The 25,518-nt window shown below is 33.7% G+C and overlaps 5 pseudogenes; 4 read left to right on the forward strand and 1 right to left on the reverse strand.

Annotated features, from left to right (window-relative positions):
- Positions 1-530: 530 nt before the first annotated feature.
- LOC120208824 lies at positions 531-3,742 on the forward strand (annotated as a pseudogene).
- Positions 3,743-5,797: 2,055 nt separating this feature from the next.
- Positions 5,798-9,199, forward strand: LOC120208834 (annotated as a pseudogene).
- Positions 9,200-9,357: 158 nt separating this feature from the next.
- Positions 9,358-13,156, reverse strand: LOC120208835 (annotated as a pseudogene).
- A 1,356-nt stretch (positions 13,157-14,512) lies between these two features.
- On the forward strand, positions 14,513-17,908 carry LOC120208836 (annotated as a pseudogene).
- A 475-nt stretch (positions 17,909-18,383) lies between these two features.
- On the forward strand, positions 18,384-19,797 carry LOC120208841 (annotated as a pseudogene).
- Positions 19,798-25,518: the final 5,721 nt, after the last annotated feature.

Consider the following 25,518-nt stretch of genomic DNA (forward strand, 5'->3'; position numbering starts at 1 on the left):
CATCAACTTCACACCGTTCCTTCTTCCAATTCTTCGACTCCTTTAACCATTTCCTTATCTTGGTATTCCTCCTTTTCTTCTATACCATACTCATCTTCTCGATTTTTCAGGAGATCCGATTTTTGTTGGTTTCGCAGTTTCTCTTCTTCTTCTTCTTCGCGGGTCATGTGGTGTTTCTGCTATAGCTTTGCACATCAAACAAGGGATTAATCCCACGGAGTGGGTATTCCTCCTCTTCCCATACCAACGGAACTCTTTCGCTATCTCAAAGAAAATATGAAGAAAGAGGACACAGTGAAATTCATCAGCGCTGAAGGGATGGAATTTGTTATCGACAAGGAAGCTTCCATGGTTTCTCAAACCATCCGTAACATGCTTACTTCTCCAGTTCTGATTTTGTTTTTTCTTTCATTTCTTCTTGTGTGATCGTTTTCGGCATTTGGTTTTCTGGGTTCTTACTTGGAAAGCTCTAATTTTAACTTGTTTTCCTTTTGGTTGGTGATGATGAAGGTGGCTTTGCGGAGGCGGAGCATGGGGAAGTGACTTTTCCGGAGATAAGTGCTGTGATTCTTGAGAAGATTTGCCAATATTTTTATCGGTCTCTTCAATATTCCAGGTTTGGGTTTTGTTTGTTCTTGTTTTTTTAGTGGTATAAGCTTCTATCAATGTCTGTTGATAAACACATGTTACGGAGGAGCATATGAAGGGTGAGGTGTCCTATAAATCTGGAATGGGTCTTATTAGATTATCTTAAATTAAGGAATGTTTATTTGGGTTTAGATGTTTAGATAGTAATACATTGTGATTTATGGATATGGCATTTATTTTTTTATTAAAAAAATAAAAGAAAGATGCCATGGCGTTTGAATAGGGGATTTAATTGTTATAATTGCAGGGTATATTTCCTGAGGATAAGTTTGGATTTTGGATATGAGAGACTTCAGTCAGCTAAGGCTGTTCTCAAGTTATGAAGGAACTTAGAGTGAAGGTTTTGGTTAAAGATGGATGGAATTTTGAAGTGCTTAATTTAAGAAGATTGTTTTAAGGTTATGAAAATGGGATTTCGGTATTTCATTGGCTGAATTATTCGTTAGTCAAAGAGAAGAGAAGTATTTTTCCTTATTTAAGGAAGATTTAATTCCTTCTTCGAGCTAAATTTTTTAATAGAAAGGTCCAAATAGAGAGAGTAATATGCAGTTGAAATTGCTACTGTAGTATCAAACTTTTACTAAAATTTGATAATATTGGTGCTGTTGCAGGCAGATACAGGTCTAATTATGAGATAAACTGTTCGGATTGTATGGGATGTGCTATTAGATTTTTGCAATGTGGTATAACTATTCCTTTAGGTGCCGATGTCAGGAAGGATTAGAAGTAGAATGATTGTCAAGTTTGATTAGGAATAGGATAGGAGAATAAATAAGCACTTGCTTTTAGTTGAATTTTTATTTAGAGAACTGTTTTGAAGTTGTCTCTTCCTGCCTAGAGATGAACGAAATATATATGGAACAACTAGAAACTGAGCTTAAAAGATTCCTTATTGAAACTCACAATGTAACAATCAGGTCTTCCATGCATTTTAGGTAGTAATTGTGGGTTTCTCTGTTATTGACTTGTTATCTAGATTTATACCTGTCTTTCGATGCCTAGTCTGCGATGGTGATCTAAAAATGGAATAGATTGCCATTGAATGGGTGCAAAATGGTATCGACGGCAAGAATAACATAACGTTTGCATCAGATAGATGCAGGGATCCTAATACAACTGCCACAAAGAATTTTGCAAGTTTAGTAATGCGGAATTCTGCCTAAGCTGATGTTGAAAAGAATTTTCCTTATATTGAGAGTTCTGTGAGAACACTTTATGAACTAATGCTAGGACATCAATTCTTGATTCTTTTCTATTCTAGTTTTTTTCCCTTCCATTCTATGCCCTATGGCTCTTTTAATTTGGCCTAGTAGTGTGTTTATTTCAACTGGTGAGAACACTTTATGAGCTAATGCTAGAACATCAATTCTTGATTCTTTTCCAATCCATTTTTTTTCTTTCTTTTCTATGCCCTATAGCTCTTTTTAATTTGGCCTAGTAGTACGTGTATCTGAATTGGTGTACTTGTGCTAGTTTGATGTGTTTTGGCATTTATTTTTTTCAGTTAGCCTTCTTATTTTCCTCTTCCTGATAGAAGAGTACTAGGCTAAAGACGGTACTTTTTGTTTAATTATTATCATGCTTTATTGATCATATAACCCTAACTCTTATGGATTTATATTTCAGGTTTTTTGGCATTTACAACATTACAGTGAAAGGTGCCTCGGTTGAAGAATTATAGACTTTCGGTATATTCAGTATAGAATGGAAGGTGGATTGTCAAGCTTCTGGGGTCCTGTCACCGCAGCTGAGTGGTGTGAGAAAAACTATGTTTACTCATCTTACATTGCAGAGTTCTTCAATACAATTTCCATTGTTCCAGGCATTTTTCTGGCGCTCATTGGCCTTATAAATGCATTAAGACAATGATTTGAGATGAGATTTAGTGTCCTTCATATTTCTAACATGATACTTGCCATTGGGAGCATGCTATACCATGCCACACTGCAGCGTATGTAAGTATTCTTATTCACTTGTATTTCCATTCCCTAATGCTTCAGTTATTAGATTAATGCCTTACGAACTCAGATCTAATGTTAGTATTGTTTTTATATTTCAGATTGGAAGATTATTTTCTTCCTGTTTGATTGGTTTACGGAGTTCACTACCTACTTGAGCGGTAGACTAACTCCATATGTAGCAGATACTATACTTAGCTCAAGTTTTTATTTTTATTTCTACCTTCTTAAATGGCCATTCCTCTATTGTCAGAAATAAATATACTTGGAATTTGACTCATTTCTTAGTTTCAAAAGCTTTGTTGGAGGAATAAGGAAAAAATTTAGTGCCCAAAGGTCCTTTTTGATTTTTCTGCACCTCAGTGAATGTCACCTTTGTTCTGTGGTTCCTTTAGCAAATTTTCAAGATGTCAATCTATTTCTATTCTTTTCCTTTTCTTTGGGTGATCAAGGTGAAAGGAAATTTGAAGGGAAAATAGGCTTCTATGGGAAATGAATTCAAGAAAACATTCATTTCTCATGTTATGTAGCCTTAAGAATCAATACCGTAAACCTTATTGATCAGTTATTTATTTGCCAAGTTGGTTTTGAAATGCGAAGATTTTTTAATTTTCTTTTTCAGGCAACAGCAAGGTGATGAAACACCTATGATGTGGGAAATGCTTCTGTACTTTTACATCCTCTACTCCCCGGATTGGCACTATCGAAGTACAATGCCTATTTTCCTGTTCTTTTACAGACTAGGATTTGCAGTCGTCCATGCTCTCTTCTGCTTCGAAATTAGGTTCAAGGTTCATTATGTCATTCTCTGCCTTCTATGCATTCCTCGCATGTACAAATACTACATCTACACTAAAGATGCCTCTGCAAAGCGACTTGCAAAGTTATTTGTAGCAACGTTGTTCCTGGGGAGTATTTGTTGGCTTGCAGACAGGGTGTACTGCGAGGAGATTTCTCGGTGGTACTTTAACCCTCAGGGTCATGCTCTTTGGCATATCTTGATGGGCTTCAATTCGTATTTTGCCAACACATTCCTGATGTTTTTTCGTGCTCAGCAGCGAGAATGGGATCCTAAAGTTGTTCACTTCTTGGGGTTTTTCCCTTATGTTAAGATTCAAAAACCGAAGACTCAGTAAAAACCTGCTGCACTGAGTAGTGATTTTGGCACTTTGCCGCTAGGTGGTGCTTTTGGCAAGCATAGAAATCACAATTCCTTTTTTTTTACCTTTGTTGTCTCAAAAGAAGGATGTAAATGATAAATTAATGTTGATAGTAATGTTTAGACATTGTTTATTTTGACAGTACTGCTCGTGTTCTCCTTAAATCCTTAAACAAACTCATCAACTTCACTTTTCTTCCAGAGCTGGTGGTATAGATTGAGAACAGTATGGTGCTTCACCTGTAAAAGTCCATTTTTGTGGCCGATTTTCTTTAACAATAATTGATAATTAGGATATGGAACTGTGTCAATGGGGCTTTCTCCTCCTCTGTCAAGCAAGAGGGAAGTTGGTTTTCGAGCTCCAGCATTCACTTCGAAAAGATGCCAACTTGATCAACATTTTGTTCGCCAAATCCTGAAACATTGTCTTACCTTTCACTTATCCATCGATCATAAAAAGATACAAAACTCTGCATGAGCTATGCGAATACAACATAAAACTAAGTTGTTGAATTATTAAAATATTAATTAAAAAACCACTTAGTTTGACACTAATATAAGGGGATCTCTCCTCTCTTTTTATGGGTCCAAAAGTATCATAATATAAATCTCCAATGAAGCTGTTAACCACAAATCACATAGAAGCAGGCTAAAACAAAGAGCACTAACATTTCCATTACCCACTAGAATCATGTAAAATCCTTATTTTATGTTGGTTGAAAATAAAAGGGAAAATCAATCATGCTTATACATGACGGCCTCGAGGATGTTTTTCTCCAATTCATGCTCTTCAATCCACATGGAACTTGTTCTACGCAGTAGCTCATTTGCCTCTTTCTTCTTATTCTCATTCAGCTTTTGTTTCATTCTCCAATTTTCAAGCTTTTCTGCTCTTTCTTTCAACTGCATCATAGAAATAAAATCTTCATCACATAATAAAGAGCAAAAAATTGAAGGCTCAAGTAACTTAATTGAAAATCACGTCACTTGAGCTCACTCGATTAGGCTAATTTCTCTAGTAAAAGATGAGTCCGATTCTCATGCTCAAGTTTGAGATTTTTTATACCAATTAAAAATGAAAAGCTCAATTAGACTTGTGAACTATTTAAGTTTTACGGTGGGCGCCGGAGGTCTTCCACGGAAGTTGTTCTCAACCTAGCGTTAAAGGCAGCCTACTACCCTACCTCCACCTTATCTAATTACATATGGGAATAGGGTCAGCTAAAAAAAATTAAAATACTTAAAATTAGCTCACGTTACTTCAGCACAAGCTTACATCGACAACAAACAACACTTACAGCTGGCACAACACATTGCCCGAAAGACTATGTTTCATGTTCTTTGCTTTTTTGTTTATAAACCATTCTCTTTCTACTTTCTTTAATGATGTGGGATTACGCTCCCAGACAAAAATTTAACACATTTTTCCTCATCTTTGCCTTCAGTGCTGGGATACGGAAGCGGATAGAGATAGGAAAAAAAATATAAGGTGCTCGCTCCTTTGCTTTCCCTTTCCTTTTGCAATGCTTCTGTTTCCCTCAAAACTGTAATCCCCTAAAATGGGTATTTTTCCTCTCTCCATTTTGCTCGTTAAAACTTAGACAAAAACAAAAATTTTTATCAAAATTTTTGACGTTTTTGGTTTAATCCTTGCTGGATAAAATCTGATTTTTCGTTTCGATTTGAATCAAATTTCGTTAAAACAAATGTGAAGAACAGAGAAATATATAAATGTTTCGATTCGTTTTTATCAAAAACTACTATGACAGTTTTGATAAACCTTTGGGTCGGTTTTTGAGGGATCATTTATTCGATCAGCTAAACTCTCTTTTCTTCACATTTATATATTTCTCTGTTCGGATGTAGCAATCACCTTGGAAACTAAGGAAACAACTGATTTTGCCCTTCATAGACTGTTTTTTTTTACCAGTGAACTGGGATCTACGACTGGTATTTTTTTCTTCTACTTTCTACAGACATTGATTCTGTAATGTCATGAAGAGTGGCGGGTGTTGGAGGGTGCAAAGTTGAAATGGAGAGTGGTTTACCAGTCAGTTGCAATTAAGGGCATGGAGTTCCTAACGATGGTTCCTGGTTTGCCCAGTTCAGGAATGGCTCAAACTCTTTGATGGCTACATATGTCTATGCAGTGATGTTTCCGTAGCAACGCGTTCCCGGAAATGGAAAGTAAGATTTATTGTTTGCCAAAATGCTGTTATGAGAACATGCTTTTAGTTTTATGTTATTTGCTACTGCATGGTTCATATGAATCTTGAGTTCTTGATTTCATATGGCCCTGAGAATTTTCAGGTATGCCCCATCCACTCAGCTTTGGAGAGGTAGACTTCATGTGATGGGTGGAAGCAAGGAGAATAGGCACACACCTGGATTAGAGCATTGGAGCCTTGCTGTAAAGGATGGGAAAGCATTGGAAACAGAATGGAGGAGTGAAGTACCCATTCCAAGTGGAGGACCTCATAGGTTTGTCTAAGTGTTTTCTCTAATATTTGTAGTCTACGACATTAAGTTGAAAGATTTTGCTTTTTGTGCTGTTTGGGTGTTTTACATTTTGGTTATGATTTCATTGCATCTTTTGTAGACTATTTATAGTTGTTTACGTTTTTGTAGGAAAAAAACTGAATGGATATTTGTCTGCATGTTTAGTTTTTGGAGTTAATCAAATGATATATAGAGCTAATTGAGACAATTGTTGTTTTGACAACGCACTTAATGCAATTATGCACTATTATTGTGTTTTAGCATTTGAAAATTTTGGTTTAAATCTTCAGTAGCTGATATCCCATTTGATTCATACTCCAGTTTGAGCATTGAATGTAGGTACGTGTCTATATCATATATGTTTCTTTTTAAAGTTTTTGGATGGTCGTTCACATTTAATCCATGCCCGAGAATGTGTTTTGTAGATAACTGTCGGACATGGATTCTGCAAGAAAAATGAATAGTCTCTTACGTTTATTTCTTTATATCTTTAAGCAAATATTTTTACCGGATGAACATGGAAACCTTACCCAATATTGGAAAAGGAAGACAATGTAAATTCTGTTTGATTGGAACATTTAATGTCTGGAACTTGGAAGTATCATCCTCGATCAAGAATGACTGCATAAGTCATATCTTATATGCTTCTATTTGTTCTTTAATAGCCAAGAAAAATTGCAACTTATTTTCAGTTGTGTATTCCTTATATATTCTCTCACGTACACTTTATCTTTTGAATGTCATCAATTTAGGGCATGTGTTGTGTTTAAAGATAGTCATTATGTTATTGGTGGTCAAGAGGGTGATTTTATGGCCAAACCTGGATCACCAATTTTCAAACTGCTCTCGGAGGATGGAGGTATATGGGCCACTTGAGTTTTTCTTTATAGTTCCTTTCATGTGGCTTTAGTATAACAATTGATCAATTTTTATAGGCTTGTTTTCTTAAACCAAATCTGCATGGTTTCATTGTAACTGGAAGCCTTACTAAATTACTGAACTTAATTCATTTAGTGAACCTGGTTCAGTTCTCTTGATCAATTTTAAGTATATGTTTTGATTTTTATTCCGTTTTACTTAGCAGGTACAAATATTTTGTCATTTAGAATTTTATGGACGAACATTCTTGACCTCCACACAATATGTAACAACTTTATGCATTATGAAGTTCTATGTTACTTGGAACGTCAGAGTTTCCTGATTATTGTGTCTCTACCTTTTTACAAAAGTTCTAAGTTAATGGATGGTTTAAATAATTAATCACTCTCATTTTTAAGTGCAATGAGTTCTCCGCTCGTTGTCTGACCTATATTTTGCTGATAAGTTTTGTATCAATAATATCTTTTCCATTAATTTAAATCCGAGCCATATATTTAACATATTTTCAAATCTTTCTTCAGGTGGTATATAGTGAGGTATACATGCTGGATGGCGACATGAAGTGGAAAACATTACCTCCTACGCAAAAACCAGATTCACATATCGAGTTTGCTTGGGCGCTTGTTAACAATTCCATTGTTATTGCCGGAGGCACAACAAAGAAACACCCTATAACAAAAAAAACGATTCTGGTTGGAGAAGTGTTTCAGTTTAATTTTGATACACTGGTATCTTCTTCTTTATATTTTTTTATGGTTTATAATAGAATATATTTGTATTTATGTACTCACACGCTTTACAGATTTTTTTTTCGTGTTTCTTATTCATACACAAGTGTATAGGTAGCTATGTGCATGTGCATACGTGTGCAATTGAATGTCTGTGTAATCATGCATGAAACGCCCCAATTTATGCTCATGCATGCCTCAAGTGGAACTGCTGCATTATCAGCTTTTTTTTTTTTTGATAATATGGAAGACCTCAATAAAAACCCCCTTCATATCCAAGCATCAAGGACTTAATGAAAATTGGAAGGAGGAAAAGAGTGAGAATTTTTATTGCGTAAGAACAGCTTTGGTTTATGTTTAAGTTTGTTCCTGGCATAGTCTTATTAGGAGGTTGTTTTCTGTAGGGTACTTCATATGCTTAATTGTAGTGCATCTTAGCTGCATTGTCAGCTTTTCTTGTTCAACGTCGAGCATACTAAATTTCTTATTATGTGCCATTATGTTAATTTTTCCTGATAGTACCACTTGGCATTTTGACCTGCATTAAACAATCAAGAATCGAGTACTTTTACGACATTTTAACCTGCACTAAACAATCGACAGTCGAGTACATTTATGACATTTTAACCTGCATTAAACAATCAAGTACATTTACTTGTCCTTGAAGCATCAAATTGTTTGTTATTTAGGTGAAACGGTGTCCCGAGTCTTTAAGGCTCTGATGTTTGTGGTTCTGTTTTTTCAGGAGTGGTCCGTGATTGGAAAACTTCCTTACCGAGTTAAAACCACACTCGCCGGATTCTGGCAAGGCTGGTTGTATTTTACATCAGGGCAACGAGACAAAAGGTCCCGATGATCCGCCACCTAGGAAAGTTATTGGGCAAATGTGGAGAGCCAGATTAAAACTGAACTCATAATCTGTCTCCTACGAAATTTAGCTTCCTATCTGATCCATTTTCGCCTTGAACTGAAATCACAATACTGTTGGTCATTCTTATTGAATTGATTAGGCTTGTTTAGGCATTTTTGCAGCTTGTGGAGATTGAACATTATTGTTCCTTTGAATGTTAATGAGTTATTTGAGGTCTGGTTCTCGCAGAATATTAGGAGGCAAGTCAGGGATTTATGGTACCTTGGTTTCTTTGGTCTGATTTGGAAAATATGGTTGTGCAGGAATAAATCCAGATTTAATGGGTGCTCTTTCTCGGTGGATCAGATTTTTAATGCTTCTTTGGTTCAGGTTGCGATTTGGGCTAATTTCTTATTGCCAGGGTTTTAAAAAACGGTCAGCGACCGCGATTTCGGCCGCGATATAGCAATTTCGCCGCCGTCCGAGTTACCCGCGACGGCCGCAATCACGGTAAATCCGAAATAACCGAAAACACGACCGCAACCACGATTTGAAACCCTGCTTATGGCCGCATCTGATTCCTTTTGCTCAAGATTTTGTTCGAAGTCCGGAATCTTTTATCTTTTGTGGTGGTTGTTAATTGATGCTAGTCAAAGGAGATGGTGTACTGCTTTTATTAGCTGGCTTATATGGACATTTATCATAGGAGCTGATTCGTTGATTCTGTTTTTCTGGAATTGAAGTTTCGAATGGGGAATTTGAGACCATTGTTTGCCGGCGGGTTGTGAATGGAATGTTTATTACACTCTATGCCGTCATTGTTTATCGTTGGAGTCAGGGAAGTAGGATGTTCTTTGTAAACCTGGGCGACGCATGAGAGTTAAGAACTGTGTTGTTCTCTGTTGGCTGCTGCTGTGCGTGTTTTCATTATTTTCTTCGCAGGGTTGCTGATTTATTTCTCTGGTGCTGGGTGGATCCAATCCTATGTGGCGGTGAATGTATGGACCTACAGTTGCTGTTCTTTCTGTTCTAATTCAACCTAAGGGGTTAGGATTGAAGTGGTATTAGTTGTGAGTGGGGTTTGTATCGTTTTTTGTATTTGTCTGGCTTGTTGTATGAGATTTTGTGGTAGAGAGGTTTTTTAATGAGATATTTGAGGTGATGTATTTTGGTTAATTCTTAATACAAAGTACCCTATTTAAAAAAATATTTAAGCACTAACATTTACCAAGTTCAATAACTATTAAACAATTCTTCACCATCCATCGTTACCAAATTTTAAAAATCCTTGATCTAAAATTTAGAACTTAATCACTATATGCCTAGGTTCATTGAACATAAAAATTATGCCAACATTATGCCTAGGTTCATTGAACATAAAACATTAATATAACATAAATTTAAATGCAAGAAAACAAATAAGCACTAACATTTACCAAATTCAATAACTATAAAACAGTTCTTTACCATCCATCGTTATCAAATTTTGAAAATCGTTGATCTAAAATTTTGAACTTAATCAATAAATGCCTAGGTTCATTAAACATTATGCCAACATCTAACCAATAAATTCCTAACATACATCAACTGTTAAATCATTCTTATTGGATTCATAACTTATATTAGCATAAAGACAATAAACATAATGCAACCATGTAATTATTTAGATTTTAGATTCTAAATTTTCATTACAGAATTAATTCCTATAGGTATATTACATGGTTAATTCTCATAGACTCAGATCAGTTAGGTGTATATAACATTGAGTTCTCCACACTCTCATAAGTTTTATTTTGTAGTAACAAAATCATAATTAATCGATGACCTGTTTTCTTTTATGTTTTATGTTATTCATTTAATTTTCTTTTATTTATTAATTATAAATAATTAACAATATTTTATATATGACTTTGTTGCAATTACCCGCTTAATATTTAGAATTATACCTCAAAGGCAGGATAAAATACATTTGAATATTGTAATTTTAAAAAACCATTAAATTTATTATTACAAAGTAATAATTGTGCGTTATAAAAATAATATAAATCAACTCTAAAAATATTTTATAACAGCAATATTTTTAATAACTTAATTTTTTTAATTGTTGAAATTTTTAAAACTACAATTTGATTTTTAAATTTATTAAACTATTATAAAGTAATAATTGAATTTTTATAAAAAAATAATGATAAATGAACTCCAAAAATTATTTTATAACAGTAATTAAAATTAAATATTATTTTATAAATTTTAAATTTAATTTATCCATTTAATTTTATTTTATTTATTAATTATGAAAAATTAATAATATTTTAGGTATGACTATGTTGCACTTATCCGCTTAAAATTTAGAATTATACTTCAAAAGCCGGATAAAATACATTTGAATATTGTAATTTTAAAAACAATTTAATTTAAAAATCAGTATAACCCGACATTTAACTCTATTAACAAAATCAGCCGGTAAAACGCTATCGATTTTTTTACTTTTTCTACTAGTTTTGTTATTGTTTGATATTTTACCGGAAATATTAAAAAATATTAATGTTTTTGGTAAAAAAATGCTGTTTTAGGTAATTTTTTACCGGTTTTATTATTTAAATAGTAACAAAACCGGTAGCGCCTTTTTTTAATCGTATATTAAGGGTGTTTTACTGTAGAACTTCCCCTTATCAATGTCACATTTTCAAAAAGATATCGAACAACTCAAACTAAATAATTATAAATAATATAAAATATTTATTAAAAAATAATAACATCTTCCTTAGCTAACAATTTTTAAGGGTTTTTTTGAATTAGTCATTGGTATTTGATTTATTGATCGTAATTCAGATAGAGAACTGCAGATGCAAGGGCGACTCTCCTAACTTTGTTTGTTCAATTTCACAAATGTCAGGATTATAACTTCTAACCTTATTTAAGGAATTTAGTATTTCATCCCACTAACTAACCATTTTTAAGGGCTTAATTTCAAGATTTCATATAACCATTTTTAAGGGCTTAATTTCAAGATTTCATAGTTTTAAATCATGCGTAGATTATGTATATCTTTGTTATTGTTTATATTAAATTTAAATTTATTTTAATTTAGATATGGATATATTCTCTATTCAAAAAAAGATATGGATATATTTTGTTATTATTCTGATTGTATTTTATGGTTGTTAATTATCATTCCATTTATGTTAATACTTTTTTTGTAATTATAAGTATAATTACACACGCAATTTTTTTTTAAAAAAATTAAAGCTCTAGTTGAAGTCATGGTTTTTAGAACCGGACCGGTTAGCGAACCGGCCATGCTACTGGTTCACTGGTTCAACCGGTCGAACCGGTCTGACCGGTCGAAAGAATTAGACGACGTCATAATTATTTAAAAATTAAATAAAAATACCAAAAATATTTAATAAAAAATAATTTTTTATATCGCAAGTCATATTCAAAGCAAGTCATAACATATATAAGTTAAAAACCATAAAATCAAGTGAAACAAAATAATTCAAATTAACTACAACATAATAATAAAGGTAAAACATATTAAATAATAAATATAATTATATAACTATAATTAAAAAATAAATTTGTGGCTAAAAAAATCATAACAAAATAATATTGTTTGGTTTAATTTTTTTAAAATAAACAATCTCACATGGCTAAGAAACATAGAAGAGCATCTCAAAAGTCTAAAGAGTAAAAATATGATAACAAAACAATCCCACATTGCTAAGAAACATAGAAGAACATCCCAACTAACTCCTATAAATAATAGAGGTAATTTGACATTCAAAATCATGGAATCTTTTGGTGAACATTGAGTGAACTATTCTTTCACTTCAATCAAGCTCGAATTTTAGGCTTTAATTGAGCTTCTAAATTTTTTTTTGAGTTCAAGCCCTCGCTCATCATCAATTCAAACTCAGTAAAATCGACCTTTCCATCTAGATTCAAGTCGACGACCTTTAACATCTTCTCAATCTGAGTATTATCCCACCCATTGTCCAACCCCAAGCATTGCAGCACCCTCTTCAGCTCCAATGCGTCAATAAAGTCGTTGTCATCCTCGTCAAAAATTTCGAAGGCCTGTCGTCGCAGCTCATTCCGCTTGGACCCATCCTCTTCCTCCATCCGTAGCACCTCCTCCACGTCAAAGCTAGTAGTGAGTTGTTCATCATGACCGACCAACTCAAGCTTCTCAACCACTTGACGCGCCTTCTTCTTGTTTATTCTGCCATTGCTTTTATCCATGCTAAACACAACAGTGAGAGCCCGGACCATCAACTCATCATCTCCTGCCTCTGACTTCTAAGCCGCTGACTTAATGGGATCAATGTGAGCTGTTGAAGCTGATCGTACGTATCCGCCTCGCACCGCGTGCACTAACTCTCCCATTAATCGGGAACATGCTCCGGTTATGCTACTCATCTTGAACTGCTGCTAGTAGAAAGTCAAATGAATGCACTGATTTCTGCTTAAATTTTCAAAAGCTAAATTTTATACACAGTGACAGTAGTAGTGATAACCAATGAGTGATGAGAAGTGAACGGGAAGATAAAATGTGCTCTAAACTCCAAAAACCAATTGCTTTTCTCGTTGCACGAACACAACAACACTAGCCTAGCCTCCGAATTAGGGTTATTTATACTATATTTGGCATCATAAAAATAAAATATTAGCCATTGTAATATTAATATAAAGGAAAATTTAAGTAACCTTCACGTATTCTGCCACTCAGTAAATAAGATAGTTACAGGTTGTGATCATCAGGATGATACATGCATGAACTGCATTATCTGTAGAATATATATTATAATTATGGTTTAGTGTAATGTCAGAGACAGACTGTTGGGAGAAACAACTCTTGGATCCAACCTGTCGTATCTGGTTCGGCGAAGAGTAATTTTCTTCCTTCCTCTCACTCTCTCGGTCTAACGATAAAACCCACTCCAAGGATAGGGTGAGGACAACACGTTAATTAATCTCGTCTCCCAAAAAGAAGCAAGTGTTAAATGCTAATCTGCCATATATATCAACCCCGAGGCCCGAGGCCAAAAAGCCCGCCCAACACCCCCAGTCTCTTCCAACCTGTGCAGGGTGGGGCTGGGAACCCAAGCCCAAGGATAGGCCTGACGGCTCAGTTATGTGTTATTTGCGTTTTGATTTAAATACTTGAGTAGGCAATTTTGCAAAGGATGTGGGATTCGTTGCTTCTGCCTGGTTTTTCTTAGCTTTCACAGACGTTTATAACCAGCGGAAGCTTACTCATTTTACTCTGAGGAATTTTCATCCGTCTCTCTTCGACTTCCTTTACCCTCTACATCACTCCTTCCACCATCAACACCATTTTCATCTTCTTCGCCTTCAGAGTTAGGATTTGGAAGCGGATAGAGATAGGTAGAAAAGCTAAGACAAAGCCGCTTCCTAAGTCACTCAGCTATGACTTTGGTTCAGTAAATTGACTCCATCTTCGCCAGTAGCCAAGGTAGGCATAATCCGCTTCTTATTTCAACCAGTTATTGTCCTGCACTTGTGGTTGTTCCGGGGGGGCTAAGCGCAGTTCTTTGAATCAAACGTTGAATGAAATCGATTCTTTTTTAGATATCAATATCGAAATCGGATGATCAGCCACACTGGGACTGAGACACGTTTTTTTCAGATTTGTCGGGCATCTGGAATAACTAGTGAATTACAACTCTATTGTACCGCAATTGGTGTCGGGCAATTAGTTTAGCTGCTAAAAAATCGGGAAATCAGACTCTTGCAGACCCTCTCTTTCTTAATGAACTGGATATAGATGTCTCGACTGCCGAATCCTTATCATGCAAAGAACTCGATTCTGTTGATTCACTGTCCATTTGGCCCTCCTACCAGAATGTGCCCTTGGTCGAAGAGCGCTCGAGTTCTTTTCATGCTGGACAGGTAATTCGTTTTTTCCTTTGAATTTTATGTTAGTTTTTATGGATACCCAATTCGTTTCTCCTTCGGAAATTGTCAATGAAAGCCAAACCCATTAAACCTTGGTGTTTGATTACTGCCATTGTTTGATATTTCAAGAAATAATGTGCATACAAGAATGAGCATACAAGTGTTTTTGTCTGTTCACTAGAATTGCGTTGCTAAATTCATGCATTGCTGTGGGTGAGTTTGAATAGCTTTAAATAGGATTTTTGAAATTTCAAGTTCTTGAATAGCTTTAATTTGTGGCATAAAGTCCTTTTCTCTGAATGCTAATGTAAAATAATGTTGTTAGTTTCTGCTATTTTCAACCTCTTGCCCCATATTGGTTGTTCTTGATTCTTATCAAACTAAGTCATCTTCTATGTGAATAAGTATTTCTCCCTTTTTCCCACTCTGGAGCACCATCAATTGCAACCTTTTTTTGTTTTGTTTTGTTTAGGAAGTCGGATAAATTGTATATGCCTTGCATTGATGAGAAAACTTAGCAATTAAACCTATTTTTGCAGGATGAAAGAAGTAAACAACAAACAACTAAGGTATGCAGTTTTTTGGGCGTCTATTTTGTGTAATTAAGTGCATGCATCTTTTAATTATCTTCTTCCTAGTATATCATATATGAATGTCTTTATATTGGTAATCGTTTCAGAACTTTTAGTAGACTAAATTCCAGGTCAAGTCTGTATGCTCGAGCTATACTATCCATTTCTAGATCTTTTCTTCAACCTCAATTGCCGAAACAGTTATCTTATATTTGGACCAAGAACATTCCTAGCAATCTTTAATGCAATAAACACCTTGTACATCTCAGGACAGGAATCTCCATGATTTATTTGAATGTTCATGTTGACCAGATGATGGACCTCATCTTCTAATGGCCTTATTACTTTGCTATTTGTTAATTTCATACTACCTAAGTAGCTTTGTTATGAACTCTTTTGTCGTCTTCTGCCAGTTTCCTTCCTACTTTATTTGTTCTTTCTTTTTTAAGAAAAGAAAAAGAGAGAAGCTCTCTGATATTTCAAACATTATTGCAGAACTACATAAGATATACAATACATCAAAAGCGTGCTGACACAAAGACAGCTCTAAAACATCTTCTCCATAATAGCGGTTGCTCAAAGGTTTCATTCCAGGTAAACATTTCTGGACTCCTGCTTGATGTAGAACCCTGTTCTTATTCAAGATTTGAACTTCAATCTTCCTGATGTATTGTTTATATTATAGTTATTATTGTGTAGTTAGATTGTGATATAATTTATTGTTGGTTTTTATGCATTTTTGTTTAGAGCTGTCAAAACTTAACCCTAACCTGTAAACCTTCCCAGTTATTGGAATCTGAAGTTGACTTAACTTGATTTGACCATAGAAGTCAACAATCCAAATGAACCTAAAATAGCCTGATTCAGAGATGATTTTGACCTGAATGAACTAAAATTGTAACCTGCATTAAACTGAATTTACTTTAAAATTAAACAATTTGAACCCCAGACGACCTAAGCCTGAACTGAGCGGAACTGGTTTTTCTTCCCTAACTGAAGTTACGTGACTCAAACCAAACCCAACTCGCCCGTTTGACACCTATAGTTTTACTCCAATTTTATTTGCTTATTCTAATATATTAAGGAGTTTTTCAAATATTTTGGAAATAATGAACCAATGATTCAATTTTGGAAATATTTTGACACCCATAGTTTTACTCCAATTTTAGGTGCAAGCCTTGGAATTAGTTTTAGTGTCTTCATTATTGGCATTTCTGTCATTTATATTTTAATAAAAATTCTTAAGTTTATGGTTCATAGAATATTCCCATAAAGTGTGCATCTAGTGTTGAGGTATAGTAGAAGCTTTTGATTTAAGTTAGGCCTTTGAAAAACTGAGGTTGCAGTTGTTTTTGTGATGAGTGATGGTAAGTTGAATTTTCTTAAAATTCAATGGACTTAATAACCATGTAAAGCTTGAATTTTTTTTATTTACCAAGAAACCGTTTGACTCAAACGTACATAAAGCCAGAATTTTATTTATTTACATGGAAACCATTGGACTCAAATGATGTATATAAAACCTGAATGCCTTGTATCTTCTGTGTTACAGTGTACCAAAAGATTGAGCTTACATTTTTCATTAGTACCTGAAATTATAATATAAGTTATGCCTTTGTCTTTTATCCAGGATGAAGTTCCAAAATGGAAATTTGAGGGGACAGAAGGCCAGGATTCAGATGGTTCTGATAAGAAGCGGCGGTCAAGGTTTTCTGGACAACATGTTCAGAAATCTAACCACAAAAAAGTTAAAAGTGAGCTTCCTTCTTTTATTGTTTCTCGAAATGAAACTTGAAAAAATGCCTCCTTTATGGGAGAACTTGCTTCTGCATTTGAAAACTTTATTGTCCTTGGTTACATGGCCCAGGAAAGTTAAAAAGAGAGAGTTTCTCTGAGGAATTTGATCATCCTGAGAGAATCTTCCAAGCTAAATTTGGGAACAAATGGTATACTTGGTCTTCTGGGGAAGGTCATTCTTTCAAGAATCCAGAATCTGGTTTTGAGTGGCGAGAAAAATCAGGCTAGACAAATCAAAGAACGAGAGGGTGGGAGGGTGCTAGTGATGCCGAGTCTGATGAGGATGATAAGCCATATTCTGTAGGATCATGTTTTTGATAGAGAAATTCTTGGTTTGCCTCGAACAGGCCCCTTAAAGATTGAAGATGTTAAGAACGCGTATGAACTCGATATGTGAGAGGCCTGTCATCTTGAAGATTAAACATTACGTATTTATGTTTCCCACTTATTCCAATTCTTTTTCATGCATGTATTCTAAAGTCATTAAAATTGTCGTTGCAGCTTCCGCATATCAGCTTTGAAGTGGCATCCTGATAAGCATCAAGGTCCTTTGCAGGTAGGTTAGAATTTCCAAAAAAGAAAATTATTGGCTGCTCATCCAAATCCAAACAATTTTTTTATGGATTTTAATCTATGGTTTTATCATATACATTTTTTTGGGTCTGTCATTGTGTGTGAATTTGTACTTAATTTAGTGGAGCTGTATGCAGGAGATGGGCGAAGAGAAATTTAAGCAGTGCGTGGATGCGTACAAATCACTATGCCATGCTCTATCCTAAGTCATGAGGTTGGTGGTGTTCTCTGATGCCGAGTGGTCTCAGAGAAGGATAGGCTAAGAAGAGGTTCATGATTAATTTATTTCTTCTTCAGAGAAGGATAGGCTAAGAAGAGGTGTATATCTTAATTTGAACTTCTTTATGTTCTCTCTTTAACACTGGAGAGTTTTAAAAGCATCTCATGTTTGAACAAACAAAGACATCTCAAATTATAAGTTGTTTTGTTGTTGTTGGTATGACTAGGTACTTGATTTTTTTTATTATTTAAATTAACACTTAAACTTAGGTTTTTTCAATTCAAATTGATTTTAAAAAGTGAATACTAAAAAGTCAAATTCATGTACTAATTGTTTTTTTTTAAATAGGCACCAAAATGAACTTTAAAGCTAAGTGCAAGTATCTAATTGGAAAAAAAACTTTTAAGTTTCAAACTGAACTTTAAAAACAAGCTTAGGTAACAAATCATAGATTTACCCTAAACACAAACCTATGAGTTAACTAACTGGATAAAGAGATTTGACCCATCCCAGCTCTACTGGAACTATATACCCCCCATGAATGTGGGCTTCATTTTATTACCAAAGCTCAAGGGAAACAAACCTGGTTTGCTCCAATGTCTCATGCATTCATTTCCAACAAGCTTATCCACACCTCAACCCATCCTCCCCACTTGTTTCCTCGGCTATCCACATCCAAACAAAACATCAAACCTCACACCCTCATCTCAACCATACATCCAATGGTTACGACCAACAGATTCAGCCCCGGTTTTATCACCAAAGTCGCCGATAACAACGCTGGCTTAGTCGGCGACGATACACTTTCCCACCTCAAATCTCAACTCTTACAGCAACTCCAAGGTATAACCACGGCCACTTTCATCCCATTCTTTTTTAGCTTAGAATATTGAAAGTAGGTTGTTTTCTTTTGTGTATGTATTCCAAGGAATCAATAGAGGGATTTTCGGAGTAGCATCTTCTAAGAAATCTGATATTGAAGCACTGGTGAAGTTGCTTGAATCCCAGAATCCAACTCCGGATCCTACCCTGAATCTAGAAAAGGTGGAATCATATTTCTTTTTGTGGGAATAAACTGAAGGGTATGTAGTTACAGTTTTGTTTCTATAAATGGAATGAAGGTAGGTGGTTGCTGGAAGCTTGTTTACAGTTCTATTACAATCTTGGGTTCACAGAGAACAATGCTTGGGTTGAGGGATTTCATCACCCTGGGAGAGTTTTCCAGACCATTGATATTCAAAAGGTATTACTTGAGAAATTTCAGGTGTATTGTGTTTGTGTATATGAAACTGTGTTTGTAATGGGATTTGGTTTTACTAACTTTTAGCATTTGGTGATGGGAAAATGGAGAGCAAAGCAGTTAACGTGATAAAATTCAATGCCAGAGGGTTGAAATTGTTGAATGGGAAGCTCACAATCGAAGTTTCCTTCGAGATTGCATCCAAATCAGTTAAACCCTTTCTTTCTTTCTTTCATGAATGCCACAAAATACAAAAAACCATGATCATGATGTTCTTGTTTGGAATTCTGCAGAGAGTGGATATACGTTATGATAATTCAACCATCACTCCTGATCAGGTAAGCTGAGGATATTTATTATACCAAGTGATGTAACATAGTTGATCCTAACTTGAAGCTTTGATTTGTTTGAGAAACCATAGCTGATGAACGTGTTTCGAAAAAATTACGATCTGCTGCTTGGAATCTTCAATCCAGAGGGGTGGTTGGAGATAACGTATCCTTCTACCTAGTGCAGTTCATTAATATTGTAAAACTTGAGAGAGGTGGTTGTTCCTTGAGTTTGAAACTGCAGATATGTAGATGATACGATGAGGATAGGAAGAGATGACAAAGGGAACCTCTTCATTTTACAAAGATCTGAACAAGACACAGTCTAGCTCTACACATCAATTTCTGATTTTATGTATCATCCCATCTATAGACATAAGCATCAATGCAGTTGAAGTTGTTGATCTCTAGACTTCAGCTTTCCCAAGGAACATCGCTTGCTGATGATGGCTTAAGTTTCCAAGAGCATCATCATCGACTTTGTTAGCCTTTGATTTTGTTGGAGTTTCTCATCTGATCGTGATTGTTGATTAATTAATCTTTTGATTCATTTTCATAGGAAAAATTACTCTTGTTATTCTCATTATACAAATGATATTACTAATAATTTGGTTACAAACAGGTTATTATTTCTCTAAAAGTTATAATTTATTCCATGAACTAAAATAGGCAAAAACGTATCAAGGTCAAAAAAACTAATATAGTCCTCGTATTTTTTTCCTCTCAATGTAGCCCTTCAACTCAGAAAACAAACCCAATGTGACTCTTTAATCAATGTTTTTCGTCGTTGATTGTTACGATACTGACTTGACAGTTCACTATACTAGCATGACGGTCCACGGTGCTAGCATGACAATATATGGTGGTTGATAACGTGATAGAAGATATGACAAATAGGTTAAATTGATAACTCAAACATGACAGATAGATTATAATGTTAGTACCGTGAACTGTCACGTCAGTATTATAACAATCAACGATGAAAAACATTGATTAAATGTCACATTGAGTTTGTTTTATGAGTTGGAGGGTTACATTAAAAAAAAAATGATGTCACAATTTTTTTTCCAAAAGTACATGGACTCTTCCATTAAAATATTATCACGTTAAAATTGAAACAAAATATCTATAAAATTTTAGTTTCAAAATTTATATATTCTATCATTTTGCCTCGAACTTTAATATTTGACGGATAGCAATGTTCAATTTTAATACAAGTTCAAATAATAATATTCAAATGGTTTGCAGATAAAGAGTAGATTAAAAAACTTTGATAAATTTATAAATTTGAATTCAAATAATTCAAAATTTACAGATATTCCGACCCATTATTATTTCTATATTCAACCATACAATACACTTACAATGTGGAACGTGCTGTCATTAAATAACAGTCACTCAGGCCTGGCATACCCATCTTTCAATCATTAGCTTCAATGTCCATAACAATAATTAATCACAACTAAACGGGATTGTCTCAGGAAAGGCGGGTTAATATACGACTAATATACAGCATTACCGGATACATTAAAATGTATTTAATAAATTCGGTTTAGCGGTACCTATTATGTTGACAACTAATAATGTTTTAGGTAGAAAATATGAAAAACTATTAAAAAATTTGGTAACCGGTAAACTTTGGTTATCGGTAAGTATCTATCCTTTTTATAAAAGTGTCCATACGTTTAACATATCAAGTAAATTTTACCGGTTTTGTCATAATGAATCTGGTTTTGTCATATTTTTACCTGTTATATTATAAATTATCTATCCTTTTTATAAAAGTGTCCATACTTATTTCACTGTGAAAATATATTTATTATTATCTTTAGTTAATATTGTTAAATTTAAAATCTAAATAATATTTTATAAAATATCAAAACAATCAAATAATTTTTTGTGTAAATGAAATTATTAAATTAATATTGTAGGTGGAAAACATGAAACACTATTAAAAAATTGAAACATAAATTACATAACTTTCAAAAAAGTATATATCATTTTTATAAAAGTGTTCATACTTATTTCACTGTTGAAAACATATTTATTATTATATTTGGTTAATATTGTTAAATTTAAATGCTAAATAATATTTTATAAAATATCAAAACAATCAAATAAAATTTTGTGTAAATTAAATTATTAAATTAATATTGTAGGTGGAAAACATGAAACACTATTAAATAAATTGAAACATAAATTACATAACTTTAAAAGCAGTTTTAAATCCTAAAAAGTGTCGATACTTTTAAAAAATATATCGATCCAAAACGATATACCAGGTAAAAATATGATAAAACCGGTAACAAAATGATAAAACCGGTAAATTTAAAAGTGTCGATACGTTATATAAGATCGACACTTTGTGAATTTAAAAGAGAAGCAATTATAGCGCCTATAATGTGTCGATACTTTAAAAAAATATATCGATCCACAACGATATAACAGGTAAAAATATGATAAAACCGGTATCAAAATGATAAAACCGGTAAAATGATACCGGATATATTGAAAGTGTCGATACTTTCGTAAGTACGTGTAATAAATTATCGACACTTTCAAAGAAATAGGTAATTATCCTTTCGAAAGTATCGACACCTGACATAAAAGTATCGACACTTTTGTATTTGTATCGATTAAATATAAATAACATATCCGATGAAAATATAAAGGCCATAGTTAAATATCCTCTGAAAAAAGATAGAACGGACGAGTTTTTGAAATCGAAGAGTAATTGTTGCTGCATTTCAGAAGGCGTTTCTAAAGCAAAGTTTGTTTGTTTGTTGCTGCAGTCGAATCGAAAAGTATGTTGTCGAAACCCTAATTTTTATTATTACAGTAATCGCGATAGGGTTTTTTATGTGTTGTTTGGGGTTTTGGAGTAAGGAAGCATTTGGGACCGATTGCAGGTAGAAATAGATATTCAAGGAAAATATAAATGTCGATACTTTTATTAAATATTATAGGTAGAAATGATATTATAGGTTGTATAAATGTGCCGACACATTTTGGTGTGGCCATTCAAATTCTTTTGAAGAAAACCGTTTTACCACAAGAGTAGTTATCTATATTTGTATATTGAAAAGTGTATGTAACAAAATAATTTGATTTGCGTAAACTGATATATGAAGGAAAAATGGAGTCAATGGGTTGGAAAATTGTTGGTGGAGCAGATGACTTTGAAATTGAGGCCGAGACTCGAAAGCAACCAAAGGGTGGATATATGTACTTCTAGTAAGTATCAATGTCTTTTTGTTATTATTGTTGAAATGGTAATTGGATTAAAGTATCGATAAACTTTAAATTGATTACAAATTTTAAATGTTAACAGTATGGCCGAATGCAAAAGGATGAAGGGAGATGGCACACAGAGCGGTTCGGTATGTAAAATGAAATTGACATTGAGTAGTATTAGTATTAGTGTTAATGTATTGATTAAGAAACGTTTATGTTTAATATTAGGTGAAAAAAGATGTGAGGTCCAAATGGAATTCAATGAGTGATGCTGAAAAGGAACCTTACATCACACAGTCAAGGAATGATAGTAAAGAATACAAAGAACGGAGGAAAGCACATGAAAATAAGGTATTCATTAAACTTGTAAATACGTTGATACAAAATATATAAGAACTATAACATTATATATTGTTAAAAAATGTAGGAAGTGTCGACAAGATGCAGCATTAAAAGGGTGAATTTATTAATTAAACACCTTAAGGAGAAGGGTCAGTTGAATGTGCTGGGAGAAATAGGTTTTGGATCGTTGATCGGAGTAAGGGATCGACCTATTCGGAGGGAATTGTGTCGATCCTTGATGGCACAATTTGACGTCAGTCAATGTATGGCTAAGTATGGTGATTATTCATTCCCTCTGGGGGTATCGACTGCTGCAGCCGTAAAACAAAGGCAAAAGTGTTATAGAAGTCTGTAGGAGTAAGAACTGGAAAGCACTTGCCTCCAAATATGGTTTGAATCATAAGGTGACATATACTGAAGTTGAAGAGGATATCAAAAGTGGATCTTACTTGGGGGATGAGCTGAAGGCCCGAGTTCTATTGTACCTTGTCGGTATATTTCTTTGTCCAACGGGTGATACGTCAACGAACAAGGAATATATGAAGCTCATTTGCGATGAAGGTTTGAAGGGTGAATTCAATTGGGCTGAATATATCCATTCGAGATTGATTGAATCAATTATCACCTTTAAAAAGGGCAGCCAGAGATACCTCAAAGGGTGCATAGCAATCTTAGAGGTAAATGAGTTGAATCACTTTTTTGTGTTTTTATATAAAAATATAAATTTTATTATAAATGCAGGTTGCACTGTTCGATTTTTGGTCGGGCTGTGAGGCAGTGCCGGCTTATGAAAGAACCGGAGTGGCACGCATCCGTGCATGGGGGAAGGAAGAGGTGGTTAGAGTGATGGTGAAGTTGAAGTTGGATAGAGGGAAGAAGCAAGAAATGGTAATAAATGTAATTAAATAATATTAAGAATATAATCAATGTCTTAATATTGTAATTTAATTTTTTGAAGGTTATTGGTGTATTTATATTTTGAACATTCTTGTGTATTTATATTTTGGTGTGATTATATTGTATGTATATTTTCATTAATTATTCCATATTTGCTTCTATGTGTACATATACATTTGAGTGTCTATACTTTTTTAATATATTGTAAAGTTTCTATCCTTTTTATAAAAGTGTCTATACTTTTTTCACTGTGGAAAACATTAATTTAAGGTTATCTTTTGAGTGAGTTTTAAGATATTAATTTAGTAATTATAGGCGTCTAATGATTAATTTTTTACGTTACGGTATATATTATTGTTAAATTAAAAATTCTTAATATTATTTTATAAAATATCAAAACAATCAACTAATTTTTTGTGCAAATGAAATTATTAAATTAATATTGTAGGTGGAAAACATGAAACATACTTAAAAAATATTGAAACATAAATTACATATCTTTAAAAAAAGTATCGATCCTTTTTATAAAAAGTATGGACACTTTCAACATATTATAATAAAATATGTAAATTTGCAATATAACCGGTATAAATATACCGGTCTTATGCGCGAATAGGTCTACAACCTATATCGACACTTTTTAATATTGTGTCGGTACTTTATGTCCATATTGGAAGAAAAATGTGTCGATACGATTTAAAAAGTGTCGACATTTTACACATCGGAACCCATAATTATAATGTAATAGATAATTTGTAATATAACCGGTATAAATATACCGGCTTTATGAGCGAATAGGTCTACAACCTATATCGACACTTTATAATATTGTGTCGGTACTTTATGTCCATATTGGAAGAAAAATGTGTCGATACGATTTAAAAAAGTGTCGACATTTTACACATCGGAACCCATAATTATAATGTAATAGATAATTTTGTAATATAACCGGTATAAATATACCGGTTTTATAAGCGAATAGGTCTACAACCTATATCGACACTTTTTAATATTGTGTCGGTACTTTATGTCCATATTGGAAGAAAAATGTGTCGATACGATTTAAAAAAGTGTCGACATTTTACACATCGGAACCCATAATTATAATGTAATAGATAATTTTGTAATATAACCGGTATAAATATACCGGTTTTATGAGCGAATAGGTCTACAACCTATATCGACACTTTATAATATTGTGTCGGTACTTTATGTCCATATTGGAAGAAAAATGTGTCGATACGATTTAAAAAAGTGTCGACATTTTACACATCGGAACCCATAATTATAATGTAATAGATAATTTTATAATATAACCGGTATAAATATACCGGTTTTATGAGCGAATAGGTCTACAACCTATATCGACACTTTTTAATATTGTGTCGGTACTTTATGTCCATATTGGAAGAAAAATGTGTCGATACGATTTAAAAAAGTGTCGACATTTTACACATCGGAACCCATAATTATAATGTAATAGATAATTTTGTAATATAACCGGTATAAATATACCGGTTTTATGAGCGAATAGGTCTACAACCTATATCGACACTTTATAATATTGTGTCGGTACTTTATGTCCAGATTGGAATAAAAATGTGTCGATACCATTTAAAAAAGTGTCGGTAATTTGAAGTAACGCGGTTTTTCTTCCTTCATTCAAAATAT

This window comes from Hibiscus syriacus, unplaced genomic scaffold, assembly GCF_006381635.1.
Source record: "Hibiscus syriacus cultivar Baekdansim isolate YM2019G1 unplaced genomic scaffold, ASM638163v2 tig00017725_pilon, whole genome shotgun sequence".
In the NCBI taxonomy this organism is placed as follows: Eukaryota; Viridiplantae; Streptophyta; class Magnoliopsida; order Malvales; family Malvaceae; genus Hibiscus; species Hibiscus syriacus.